Source organism: Crocodylus siamensis, chromosome 5 (genome assembly GCF_052110815.1).
Source record: "Crocodylus siamensis isolate JL-2025a chromosome 5, ASM5211081v1, whole genome shotgun sequence".
NCBI classification, from domain to species: Eukaryota; Metazoa; Chordata; order Crocodylia; family Crocodylidae; genus Crocodylus; species Crocodylus siamensis.
The window spans coordinates 13,996,796-14,009,933 of record NC_143399.1 but is presented as its reverse complement, the minus strand read 5'-3'; the positions used below and the strand labels follow the sequence as shown (position 1 = coordinate 14,009,933).

At 45.0% G+C, this 13,138-nt stretch overlaps 1 pseudogene across 1 annotated transcript in view; it reads left to right on the top strand.

Annotated features, from left to right (window-relative positions):
- LOC149863526 (FRAS1-related extracellular matrix protein 1-like) overlaps positions 1-13,138 on the top strand; it is a 155,911-nt pseudogene that overhangs the window by 130,145 nt on the left and 12,628 nt on the right. Inside the window, exons 31-33 of the transcript XR_016442513.1 lie at positions 2,471-3,078; positions 7,298-7,418; positions 9,890-10,038. The product of XR_016442513.1 is annotated as an FRAS1-related extracellular matrix protein 1-like (transcript). The remainder of the gene's footprint in view (positions 1-2,470; positions 3,079-7,297; positions 7,419-9,889; positions 10,039-13,138) is intronic.

Genomic DNA, 13,138 nt, shown 5'->3' with positions numbered 1-13,138 from the left:
ACCGTGTGGTCAAGTTATTCTCAGCTGCACGAGGATTTCTCTCTCTCTCTCTCTCTCTTTTCCCCTGGTTTTCTTCCCCCCACCCCCTTATAGTTTGAACCAATGTTTATCAAGGCAGAGGCTCATAGCCCAATGGATGAATGTGCTTCTCACTAGACCTGTGCTCTTGAAGCAACCCACTTGGGTTTCAGAGTGGAGGCTATCACCTGAGTTGACATGGCAGGAGTCATTCTGAGGTTCAGGACAATGCTCTAACACACAAAGAGATGCCTTGTTTAACTCCTTCCTTTGAAGCATCTGCATGGGCACTTGTTGAGGGGCAAGATATCAGGGGGAGTAGATTGAAAAACTGGCCAAACTTGGATTTGAACCCAGAGCTACAAAATGCATGAAAGTGCATGAGGCATCTGTTCCTCAGGGGGTTGGGTGCTCAGCATCTCAGGACTGGACCCTGACCCATTTGGATTCCTTAAAGCTCGTCCATGAAGTTCTTATACCCATTAAAGATGTTTCTACCATGGGCTGGCTGCTCTTATTTAATATTTTTTGCTTTATGAAACTCTCAACGTCCAAAGTATTTATAAACGTCTGCCCATGTTCACAAGAGTCCTTCAAACTTTGGTTCAGATTGCACCCGGGTGAAGGAGAAATAGTGCCTCTCTGCCCTCCTCACACTCGGGTGCCATCCCTCATTCTCCTTCAACAAGCCCTAGGTTATTTCCTGAAACAGCCAAGGAAAGGTGGTGGTGGTGGTGGTCTTATTGACTAATCATGTTTTTTTGAAGGGTATTTAATTGAGTCCTAAAATAATTGTACCTAAAATAATTGTAGAGATTGGCCCCCTTCCAGTCTATACAAACTGACCTGCAACACTTGCTGCACAAGCCCCGTCATCAAACTAAGCCTATTGGGATTGCATTGTCTAGCTTAAGCATGTAGAGCACATCCTCAGTTCATGAAGGATGGTTTCTGTGGAGTTGCATTGACTTACGATATTTGAGAACCTGGCCCTCTGCGCTTTTTGTCATATAAAAATTATGACTGTCCCTGCCCAAGGAATAAATGATTTTATACTCTGCAAAAGTTTCTTAATCATTCACTTATTATTTGGATCCAACTGCAGAAAGAACTAAAATTTCTGGGAAGGACCGTGTATTTATGTGAAGGTAGTTAAAAGGCTTTCAGAAACCTCACAAAGATTTTTGTCTCTGATTTCCCTCCCCACCATTTAATCCTAAGTATCTACCAGCTGAAACTAAATGCGGATTCTTTTGCACTGGTTTCCTTTGCTGTTAAAATATGAGGCATAATTACTTAATGACATCCATGTATCAGTAGAAGCACTCATGTAGATTCAGTGGGGAAAAAAGTGCTTCTGTTAGCATAACTTAGTGCATTCAGAGAATGGGTATATGCTATACAGGCCAAAAGCATATTTGTGCTGATAGAAGCTGTTTCCAGAAAAACAAAGCTGGTAGCTCTGTCCATGTAGCTGTTGGGGAAGTTCATGCATAGACTTGTCTTAAGCCTGTCTGTAGTGGTGGTGCTCACCCCTACCTTGGAGGTCTTTAATAGGAGACTGGACAAGCACCTGGCTGGGGTCATCTGACCCCAGTGCTGTTTCCTGCCCAGGGCAGGAGGTTGGACTCGATGACCTATGGCGGTCCCTTCTGACCCTAACATCTACGTATCTATCTGTATGACTTGGACCATGGGTAGGAGGCATTCTCTTTAAAACAGTAGGAGCTGGGATCTCCCACCCTTGCCACTCAGCCGTGAACATGGAGCCACTTTTAGGCTGAGGAGCAAACGATGAAAATCATGTATTCAGTCTCCAAGGCCTTCTAGAACAAGGTCATGAAATGAATAATTTGGCCCAAAATATATAGGAGAGCATGACTGTATGCAACTCATGACACTAAGACAGACATTCATTTGAAGCAAATCCTGCTTCGAATTTGGAGCACTTCAGCTCCACTCAAATGTGAAGTCCAACCTCCTTGTCCTGGAGTACTTCAGTATGGCCGTGAAGGCACACAGAGGTGATGCTCTCCAGTCAAGGGGCTGGAGAGCAGGAATCCCTGCAGGCCTCTCTACCTTCAGTCTCTGGAGGTTCCCAAGGGCAGCAGAACATGCAGGGGAGTGCTCATTTGTTGTCTTCCCTACTGTCACCACCAGCACGGGAGACAGAGAAATCCAGAGCACTGTGGGATACACGATGCACTGTGGAGGACCAAGCAAACCCCTGTGACACTCCCCTGCAGGGTGCAGATGTTTCAGGAAGCACTTCAAACTGAAGCACTTTGAAGATGTTCCTCTCTTTCCAAGAGTCGTTTTTAAGCATTTTGGATATTTTTTAAGTGCTTCATTGTGTGTGAACATCTGTACCCCCATTGTTTGTAGCACCTCAAACAGCACATCTGTTCATGGCTTACAAATGTAATATTTATGTTGTTGTGCTTAAAACTAGGTGGCTGTGACTCATCAGGCTTCAGTGACACTTTGGAAATGTTGGAAAGAAGAAGTAAAGTTTCAGAAAGTGCACTGCATCCTGGATGTTTGCTTTTTAACAGTGGGAGATGGAAGCTCCATCAGGACAAAAATGTGGCTGTTGAGAGGCATCAGCATCTTGATCCTTCTTCTAGGGCAGATGTCCCTCAGACAGGTCACCTGTCTCACCATCCAGACATGGATTTTCAAGATGTTGCTAACAGGAGGCTTGCCAGAAAATGGAGAAAAGCTGCAGATAGCCCAAGGATGTAACTTTACAGAGGCAGTAGATATCTGTAGAAAGAATGTGGTATCATTGCTGGGCTATTAAACTTAGTGATGCTGCAGTTCAACCACAGGCTGGTTTCACTTGGTGAAATCACTGGGTGAAATTCTGTGCTTTGTAGGCAAGCTGTCAGAGTCAACCCAAACACCACTGGTGTATTAAGTCCCACTGGATTTGCCTCTCTGTCCCATCGCTCCCTTCCTAGCATGGCTTCTCTGATTCCATGCCACAGAACAACACCTGCTCTCCCCACCTCTCATATCCCTGGGCCCTGGGTCTTCAAACACTGAGGAGAATACCAGGTAATCGGCTTTTCCTCCATTCCTCTCTTCTATTGGAGTTTGACTGAGTAGAAGCTGAGGGCCGAGGTCTCAAACGGTCATGCTAGCAGAGAATAAGACCCTAAGCAACAAGTTAAGTTTCTGTCCCCAGAATTTGATGCAACTCTTCCCTCATTCAGCAATCTGAAAAGTTTTTGATTTCTTCTGTTGCCCTTCCGGCGGGGAGAGAAGCAGTATTTTACATGGTTTCTGTCTTTGCTAATGGAAAACAACAAAGTAAATGTTACCATGTTTGAGTAATAAAAAGGGAGTGAACTGTAAGACACTTTTAAAACAGCACTTCAAACCCAGCTGCAGTGGACAGTGACAAAAAGTTACCTTCCACTGGCTGGTTGATGGTATGCATCTCCTAACTGATGGTCTCAGACCAGTTTAGGGCACATATACACATGATGGGAGATGCTGAATACACAAGACACTGCAGGTGTTTTAATTCAAATGCCCCCTCCCCCTCCTCCTCACCCTGGAGCATGTGTAAAAATGGTCTCAGTGACCAAAGTTACTTTCAGAGAAGCACCTTTGTTAGCAAGGAGACCAAGAAGGAAGTTAATGATCTCTCACCCTTGTCTAGGGCACAGATTCTGGGAAATACTGGTGGGGAGAGAAAAGAAATCTTGAGGTCTGCTGCCCTAATGGCATCTGCTGTCTACTGCAGGCTCTAGGATAATTAACATCAGTGGATTATATGGCCAGTATTTATAGAAGTGTTGTCATTTGTATTTTCTTTTTTTTTAAACAAAAGACAAGGTTAAGGTCTTTCAGCAGGGACAAATGTTATTAAATAATAGATCCCTTCAGCCACTTGCTCTATGAGGGCAAAGAACTAAAGAAAAAACACTGTGATCCTATTAATAACAGTTCAGATTCCTGCTGACACTGCAGAAAAGTCAGTCTACAATTATGAAGATTGTTCTCTTTAGTGGTGCATTAACTGCTTTGAAAAGTTGTAATAGGAAAAAGAAATAAATGGAAATTCTGGTAATGAAACAGAACAATAAAAATAAAAGTTAGGGATGGAAGAAATCTGTTGGGTCCCATCCAGTTCTTTGCCTGCCAGGTTGGATTGTTGCCTTTGGTAATTTATGCTATAGCCAAAGAAATTAAAATAGGTCTCATTTAGTACTGAATGATGATACTCTGTATATATACAGTTTGTGCTCTTAAGACAGAAAGCGGTAAAGTATCTATAATCCTACTTTGCAGAGGCTAGTGAAATTATCCTTTGATGGTTACACCTGATGACTGGGAGAGTCATGACTAGAACAAGGATCTTTTAATGCCCAGTCCCCATTTCTCACCTGCCTGCCCTATCAGTAGTATTATTCTCTGTTGCTTATATTGTGCTAAGTGTTGCACTGAGTCAGAGGCAGGCACTGTCACTTTTCCAGTGTGATATAACTTAAGGGGAAAAGGAAGCCCAAAGAGGTGAAGTGACCAGCCCAAAGCAGGTCAGTGACAGAGCATGGGCGTTAAACCTAGATGTCTTAAATTATAATCACATGCAACCTATAATGAGCCATACCTAGAATTAAACTAGCTGCAATTTAAAAGAAAAAGTCTTTAATGTTGGAACCTCTTTCTTTTTCTTGACTATTTGTTGTTATAATCAAGAATTTATCCCACAGAGGGCCAAAAAGCAGCTTGTCCCATCATTCAACAGCAAGCCAGCTGACAGTTTACCTCGCCACCTCCATAGTAGTAGGCATGACCTTCCTCAGAGAGACTTAGGCATGAGAAATGAACTCTTGCAAAACAGTGCAAAGCAGGTAAATTAAGCTTTTAAAGAAAAATTTCAATGGAAAAATATATGTTCCCTTGGAGCCAAATGAAAAAGAACCCCAAGTGAAGCTTGCAGAGTCTGCTATGATTTACAATATACCATATGACTCTAGCTGTGGGACTTCATTTAACATTTTATAAAGATGATAAATCTCCGGCAAAATGTTCTAGGGACAGTCTGCTGGCAGAAACCCATCCTCTGCAAGCTGACCTATGGGAGAAAACATTGTCACCGCTTGATCCAAAGCCCACTGAAGATAATGGAAATGTCATTGGCTTCCAAGGGCCTTAGATAAAGTCTTGAATCCCAAATGTGGGGAGAGGGTAGTAAAAAAGGAGAGAATTGTTGTTATCATCACATTTGCATGAATCTCTAACTACAGACTTCTGTGAGGTGAGGTTCTGCTTTATAAACATTTTTATTCAGAATTACATATTTCTCATATTCCTTGTCCCAAAAAATCATGTGAAATTTAACACACTAGAGAATTTTGAAGAACATCTGCTGTGAATGATGGAGTAAAGATGGAAGCTGTTGTGGGTTTGGTGAGCCTCAGAAGGTTTGCAGTTTGGATTTGGCTTCTGGTTTAGATACTTATCTGAAGTATTTAGATCTCCCAAGGCTGTAAAATTGGATTGGAAAATACAGGAGAACAAGGCTTCTTGGGAGATTCCCAGCACTTTCGTTGCATATGGTGTTGACTGGATACCAGATGTGGAAAAACATGTCACAACACTGGAAATAGTTTGGTTTGTGGTTGATTCCAGAAGTGGGTGAAGGTTCAGGGATCTAATTTTATTCTAGCCAAAGTCACTCGTTGGTATTGTAAGACAACCACATTTAAAGACGCTGTCACAAAAGACAGATGTATAGAGACATTCAGGTCAGGTGAGACTCAAAGTGTAGCAACCATAACCCAAATATAAAGGGTTATTCTAAAGAAAGAGAATCAAAATGCTAAAATGACAATAACCCAACATGAAACCGATAAGTTTAGTGTATTTTCACCCTCACAGCTGAGTAAAATGCAAAAAGTTTACAGTGCAAATTGCAACTATTAGAAAACATCTAAAAATAATCATTTTTTACCTCTTCAAAAAACCCCACAAACTTTGAGTTGGCCTTATTCATGTCTCTTTCATACGTGGTTTTGCTGAACATTTAAACTCTTGGGCTTTGCTTATGCAAATACTTGCAAAACGTAACTTAAACTCAAGTATTCAGGCATTCATCACAGGTAAATTTTAAATTCTATCCTTGATAATAACATTTGCAATTCATCATTCAGGCTTGTAAACTAGTTACAGAAGCTTCCCAGTTAGGGAACAGTAACAATACTATATAGTAGGGCTGTGCGAAGCTTTATTCCCTGATTTGACTCGGCAGAGATTTGGCCCCATTTAGTAGCTGAATCTATGAATCCAAATTAAATCAGAGGACCCTTTAATTTCTCCAAATTGAATCGGAACCCTCTGAATAGATTCGGAGAGATTCGGAAAGATTCGGCGATTTGGACATAGACACAGCTTTAAATGTTTTTTCTCCAGGCCTGTAGTTAGCAGGCGGTGCATGAATGCTGCGAAGTTGGGGTGCATGGAGTGTCCCACAGGAGCGCAGGGGGCTCCCCATTGTGCTCGGCAGCAGACCTGGAAGTGGACCAGAAGCACTTCCAGTCCACTTCCATGTCTGCCGGGGAGCGTGCGGGGGGGTTCCCCTGTACTCCTCCCCACCCCCCAGCTCGGCAACTGGTGCCTCCTGGGTTGGGGGGGGGGGGAGCATCTGGGTTCCTCCCATGGCTAATTACCAAGCTGGTGGAGCATGTGGGGAGGGGCCCAGCATGCTCTCTGGTGGACTCAAAAGTGGACTGGAAGTACTTTATTTTCTTTTTTTTTAACAAAAGCCAAAAGACAAGGTTAAGGTCTTTCAGCAGGAACTTCTGGTCTGCTTCCAGGTTCGCTGCCAAGCATGTGGAGGCCCTCCACCCCACACTTCTGTGGGACACTCCATCCGCCCCAGCATCACAGTGTTCACAAGCTGCACTGGTGCCTCGAGGTATGTAGAAAATACTTTTGAAGCTGTGTCTATGTCCGAATCGCTGATTCTCCAAATCATCATTGAATCTTCAGATTCTTCTTCAGCTAAATCAAATCAGGGACAGTGATCCAAATCAACGAATCAAATCACAGTCCCTGATCTGGGCCGAATCTGAATCGAATAGGGCCTGTTTTGCACACCCCTACTACAGAGCTACATAACTAACCAAACAATAAGCTGTAAAGATTTGAAATTATTTATGACTTGCTTCTAATCCGTTTATTGCACAAACTCTTCATGAACAGTTCACAAACAGAAAAGAGGAAGGAACGATTCATTAAATTATTCTTGTTTTCAACCTAACAGTACGTCTCTTCAGAGAAACAGCCTAAAGGTAAAAGAGATATCTGAAGTTAAGATCTACAAGACTTTTCAATCAGAGGAGGTTTTCAGGAATGGTGGACACTCACAGGCAGTAGAAAGATAGGTAAGATCTAACTTAGCTGAAATAAAAAAAGAATTGCCATGCAATTCATCCCAGGTCTATAACCTTGAGTGTAACATCTTACCTTCTCATAGGTTGTCTCCCAAGGAGCCTATTTATAGTTCTTCCCACATAGCTTATTTTTAAGGTGTGGGAAGACAGAGGTTCTTACTTCAAACCCTGTCATATAGGGTAAGTATAGACAGTTAAAAAGCCCAAGGCTGAATTGATTCAATATTTGCAGGTTAGTCTAAGCTACATAGATCGAACTGATAAGCAAGTGAACAGACACTCACTATTGATTGTGGAAATGCAGCCACATGCCTGAAGTGGCTCAGGCTGGAAGTTGGAGGGGTGAGGTGCTAGAACATGTCTCCCTGCTCGGCTGGAGCAGACAGCTTAGGGCAAGGCTAGTGCTAGCCTTGCCCTAAGCTGTCTGCTTACCCTACCATGGGTGGGGGGGGTGCAAAGCATCCTGGGGGATGATGGGGGGCTGTGAATTCACTTGAATTTGGAGGGGATCTGGCACAGAAGTTCAATAAATTGATTTAACTTAACTCAGATCTGATACTAAGTCCATCCAAGTTTATCTTAAATGAGTCTTAGCCATTTTGAAAAGGGTTTATGTGCACTGGACTTCTATTGTGTTACAGATTTGAGCCAGTTTCCAATCACTTATACAGTTTTATGTGCAATTTCTGTCCCTAGCCATGGAGGAGGAGTAGCTGATACCCAATAAGGTGAATGGGCTATCTCAGTAGGAACTGGATAGGTTTTGGACAAAGTTTGTATAGAATGAAGTTGTGTGGTAAGAACGAACTTATGGAAAAATGAAAGGTCAACAGTGATATGTCAAAAAGTGGCCCAGCAGCCAGATCCACAGAACCATGTTGGAGATCTTGGTTGTTTTCTGAATGATTAAGGTTCAGCCTGGAGCGCAGAGTAGATCAAAGTCCCTGATTTGATTCAGCTGAATTCGAATCTGAAGATTTGATGCTGATTTAGTGAATCAGTGATTCGGACACAGGCACAGCTTTCAAAGTTTTTTTCCTACATACCTTGAGGTAACAGGTATGGCTCATGATTGCTGTGGTGCTTGGGTGCATGGAGCATCCCACAGGAGCACGGAGGGGGCTCTCTAGCATGCTCGGCAGTGAACCCAGAAGTGGACTGGAAATACTTCCAGTCCACTTCCAGGTTTGCCAGGGAGTGTGCTGCCCCCCCACCTCCACCCCCATGCCCCTGTGACTCAGCAATGGGCCACAGGGGGACCCTTGATGCCCCCCAGGCCGAGGAAGCACCAGTTGCTGAGCCACAAAGGTGCAGGGGGGGTCCCAGTGGACCAAGAAGTGGACCAGAAGTGCTTCTGGTCCACTTCTGGGTCTGCTGCTGAGCACGCTGGAAAGCCCCCTGTGCTCCTGTGGGACACTCCATGCACCCCAGCACTGCAGCGTTCAGAGCCCCTGGTACCTCGAGGTATGTAGAAAAAAACATTTAAAGCTGTATCTACATCCGAATCGATTTGGAGGGTACCAGTGCAATTCAGAGAGATTAAAGTGTCCTCTGATTCGATTTGGATTTGGAGATTTGGCCACTGAATCCGGCCAAATCGCCTCTGAATCGAATCAGGGACCAAAGCTTTGCACAGCCCTATTAGATTTGTCCCTACTGGAGCACTCAGCTTTGTGTCTGGATCGAATGGAATTTTTGGACATCAGTGTTGTCATTACTGTCAAACAACTAGCATTTAGTTACTAGGCTACTGTATACACTCACATATAAGCCAAATGTTCAAGACAGAATGACAGGAAATTGGCTTATCGAGGAGTCAAAAGAAGTTTGGGTCACATTAACAGCACTGTAGGAGTTGACATAGTGTTTGCAGTTTCATTAAGCATCTTGCACTATTTTGTATTTTCCTTAAAGCCCTAGAGCATGGAGTCATGTGAATATGCCAGGATCTCAGCTGTTATAAAGGAACAAAGTAACTATCTAGCCTTTGTGGTTGCAGAGGAAATATGATCTGGGTCAAAGGCCAGAATGCAACCCTTCAGTGTTTATTACTTTTTAAGCATCGTGATTTTTTTTTAAATCAATGTCATAAAGTTCATGAGGTTTGAAAGCTTTGCATTGGTGCTATTGCATATGACTTCTTTCTAAGCTGTTTATTGCACAAACTCTTCAAGAACAGTTCACAAACAGAAAAGAGGAAGGAACAATTCATTAAATTATTGATTGACTCATTTGGCAAGACTTGCTCTGCTCTGTGGCTCTGTTGGTGTTCCTCTGCCTGTTACCAATTAGCCTCCCTCACCCGGCACCACTGTTGCTTACTGGACCCGGTTGTACCACTCTCTATTACTGGGTGGGTATAGCCTTGTTCATATTAAAACCAAGCCACTCATATGGGAGCTGGTTCCTACAAAAGGTATGTCAAGAAAGTGCAATCCCCTTGCTTCTCTTTTTTTCCCTAGGTGTCTAAGTCCAGGAAATGTCCTTTTGGGTGGACCCTCCAGGACCAACATTGCTACCTGCTGAATCCAGTTAGAAATGCAACCTGGAAGAGTGCTGAAATGGCCTGCAGAGAATTGTAAGGAGAGAGGAAGATGGAGCTCCCATTCTTGTGAGTTTGCCTTTCTCCAAGTGCAAATCACATACCCAGTGGGACAGTTTCCAGCCCCTGGCTTTAGGGTAGCCTGGTGAAGAAACACATATCATTAAGCTGATTTCATAAATTAGGTGCTCTAATTCATAAACTAGAGATAGTAAAATTGAGGCTGAGATTTTACAAGAATGATTTGAAGGCTGGAAAAAAGGCCTTACAGTGGCTGCTACCTGAAACAGCATACTTGTACTATGCCTCCCTAAGGAGGCAGGGCTCTTTTTAATCAAGTGGACAAAGGCATAGCAAGAAGCAATGAGTGGGTGTTAAAGCCAGAGAAATACAAGTGAGAAATACAGCCCAGGTCCTTAACCTTCGGAAAAAGCTAAAGTGGATCCTTCACCTTTTGAAACCTTCAAATCAAGGCTGGATGCCTTTCCAGAGGATGTGTTAGTCAAGCAGAAGTTATTGGGTTTAGTAAATCAGTCAGTGAATGAAGTTCTGTGGCCTGTGTTGTTCACAGCCAACCATTTATATGTGAAAGGAGGATTAGGTTTGCTATGTGCTCTCAGTTATTGAGGACTGGAACAGAATGCTGTATCCCACTCCATGGTGCTGGCACAGACCATCAACTTGTAGCTGGTTCTTTTCTCTCTCTCTTTTTTCCAACTAAATATATCCTAAGAGGTATTAGTCACTCTGCCCACATATTAATAAATTTCATAATGATGCTGCTGCCAGGCATCCAAAAAGCTTTCAGAATTTTATATATTACTTTTTTGATAATTTTCTAAAAGCCAGAGTCCTAATGGAGCTGCATGGTATTGTATTTAATCCAGAAATCCGGAACTGCCTAAAATCTAATTATATATGTGCACATGTAAAGATAATATATTATGTGATTTATTTTTTTATTTATTTTTCTTTTGGATTTGCTGCTCTTCACTTGAATGGGCTGCTTCTGAAACCCTGTAGGACTGTGTCTTTGTAGCGGGTCTTGTACATCTCATCCTAGATATGCAGAGCCAGTTCTTACTTTAATTGCTTAAGGCTCTGACTGGCAATAATTCAGCCTGCCAGCTCCTGGCTAAAGGTGCTATTAACAGATCTACAACCTAATTTTAGAGGCAAAGTTTAAAAATAATGAAGGTTACTGAAGGCTTCCCAAGGATTTGGTATTGCCTTCTCCAGCAGGGTTCCTTTTGTGCCTATTGTCATACGTCGCAGCTATGCAGTAAAGAATGGCACTAGGAGGACTCTGTGAAGCATTTAATAATATTTTGCATGTATCAAGTGCTTTTCTTTCCAAGATCTCAGTGCTTTATGACTAGAGACAGATGTTACACATAAACCAGCTTCAGTGATCCAAAACTGGTTTAAACGTGTAACAGAACAGAAGTTCAGTGCACATAAACCAGTTTTTAAATGGTGGAAACTGGTTTAAGATAAACCTGGTTGAATGTGGTAACAGACTGAACTGAGTTAGGCCAAACCGGTTTATAAAACTTCTGTCCCAGACCCCTTCCTAGTTCAAGTTAAATCAGAGTCCCCCAGCATCCCAGGATGCTTTGCAGCCCTTGGCTGCGCTGTACTGTTTGCTCCAGAGAGCAGGGCTCTGGCCCCGCTCTTCTGTTCTCTAGCTGGAGCAGTGAGGACTGGCTGACAAAGGGGTGGGGGTGGGAAACCTGGCTGGAGACTGCAGCTGTGTTTGCCTGGGGGATGTGGTAGAGGGGCAGCCCCTGCCAGACTTTTCCTCGCTGGTGTGGAGGGGGTAAGGGGCATGGGCGGGCAGGCTCAGGTAGAGGGGAGAGTTTTAAACCCCCTCTCCCACCAGCACAGGACCCCAGCTGGGGTTTGCTTGGCAAGGGGCTGGCATGAGACCAGCAGACTGCACAACCTCCTACCTCTGGCAAACACTGGGGCAAGCAGTTGATAAGGGGAGGGGGAAGGGGGCATAATTCCCCTCAGTTTCCCCAGGCCATGGGGAGCGGGAAGAGGTTGGGACCTGGGGCTGGAGGGACTGGTCCAGTATCACCTGCGAACACAGGGCCAAGCCCTGCAGGACCAGACTGAGAGGGGTGAGGTGTTGGCAAAGACCTGGCACCATAGATAGTGGGGGGGGGCTAACGACGCTTAGCACCGCCAAATGCGGGGCAGCAGTAGGGTCACAATACAGCCCAGCTGCGGGCTTCTGGCAGCTGCAGCAGGGGTAAGGAAGGGTGTGCAGGCAGCAGTGAGGGAGGGAGTGGGGCTGGGGCTGGGGCAGGCGCTGCATAGCTCCCATCAGACTCAGGATTTAATCCCCCGGCCTCCAGCGTACTAGCCTGGAGCTGAAGCCTGGCCACGCCCCCTCCAGGCAGGCAGACCAGGACAGGGCAGGCTCTTCCCAGTGGGGGGGCTGCACTGGGTGGGGGGGGAGCAGCAGTGGCACTGGGATGGCGGTTGGGGGGGGCTATGACTGGGTGTGGTGCAGGACTGAGCTGCAAGTGGCTCATCTAGGGGGCATGGCTCCTGCTGTTGTGCGCACCCCAGGAGGCACCCGGGGGTGTGTGTGGCCCCGTATCTGCATAGGGCAGGGTAGGCTGCCACTGCACGTTGTGGCCAGGGTGGTGCTGGGCTCTTCCCGGTGGTGGGGGGCTGGGGTGGGTGGCAGCAGTGCTGAGAGGGGGCCATGGTGGGGGGGCTGCATCCACCCCAAAATTTGCCATAGCCCCCCCCAACCGCCATCCCAGTGCCACTGCTGCTCCCCCCCCCACCCAGTGCAGCCCCCCCACTGGGAAGAGCCTGCCCTGTCCTGGTCTGCCTGCCTGGAGGGGGCGTGGCCAGGCTTCAGCTCCAGGCTAGTACGCTGGAGGCCGAGGGATTAAATCCTGAGTCTGATGGGAAATGAGCAGACTGACGTTGAAGGAAGCTGTGAGTAAAGGTGGTACAAGACTAAGAACTTCAGTTCCAGAAGCAAATACTCCCTAAGATGGAGATGTTCAGATCTGGGATTTAAGTATGGGACCTAATTTAGAAATCTGGCCCATAAAAGGATTCACAACTTCTGCATTCCCTTTCAGAAAGGACAGACGAGTCCTGGGAAGGCAACTCATGGTGTTTTGAAACAGACACCATGGGT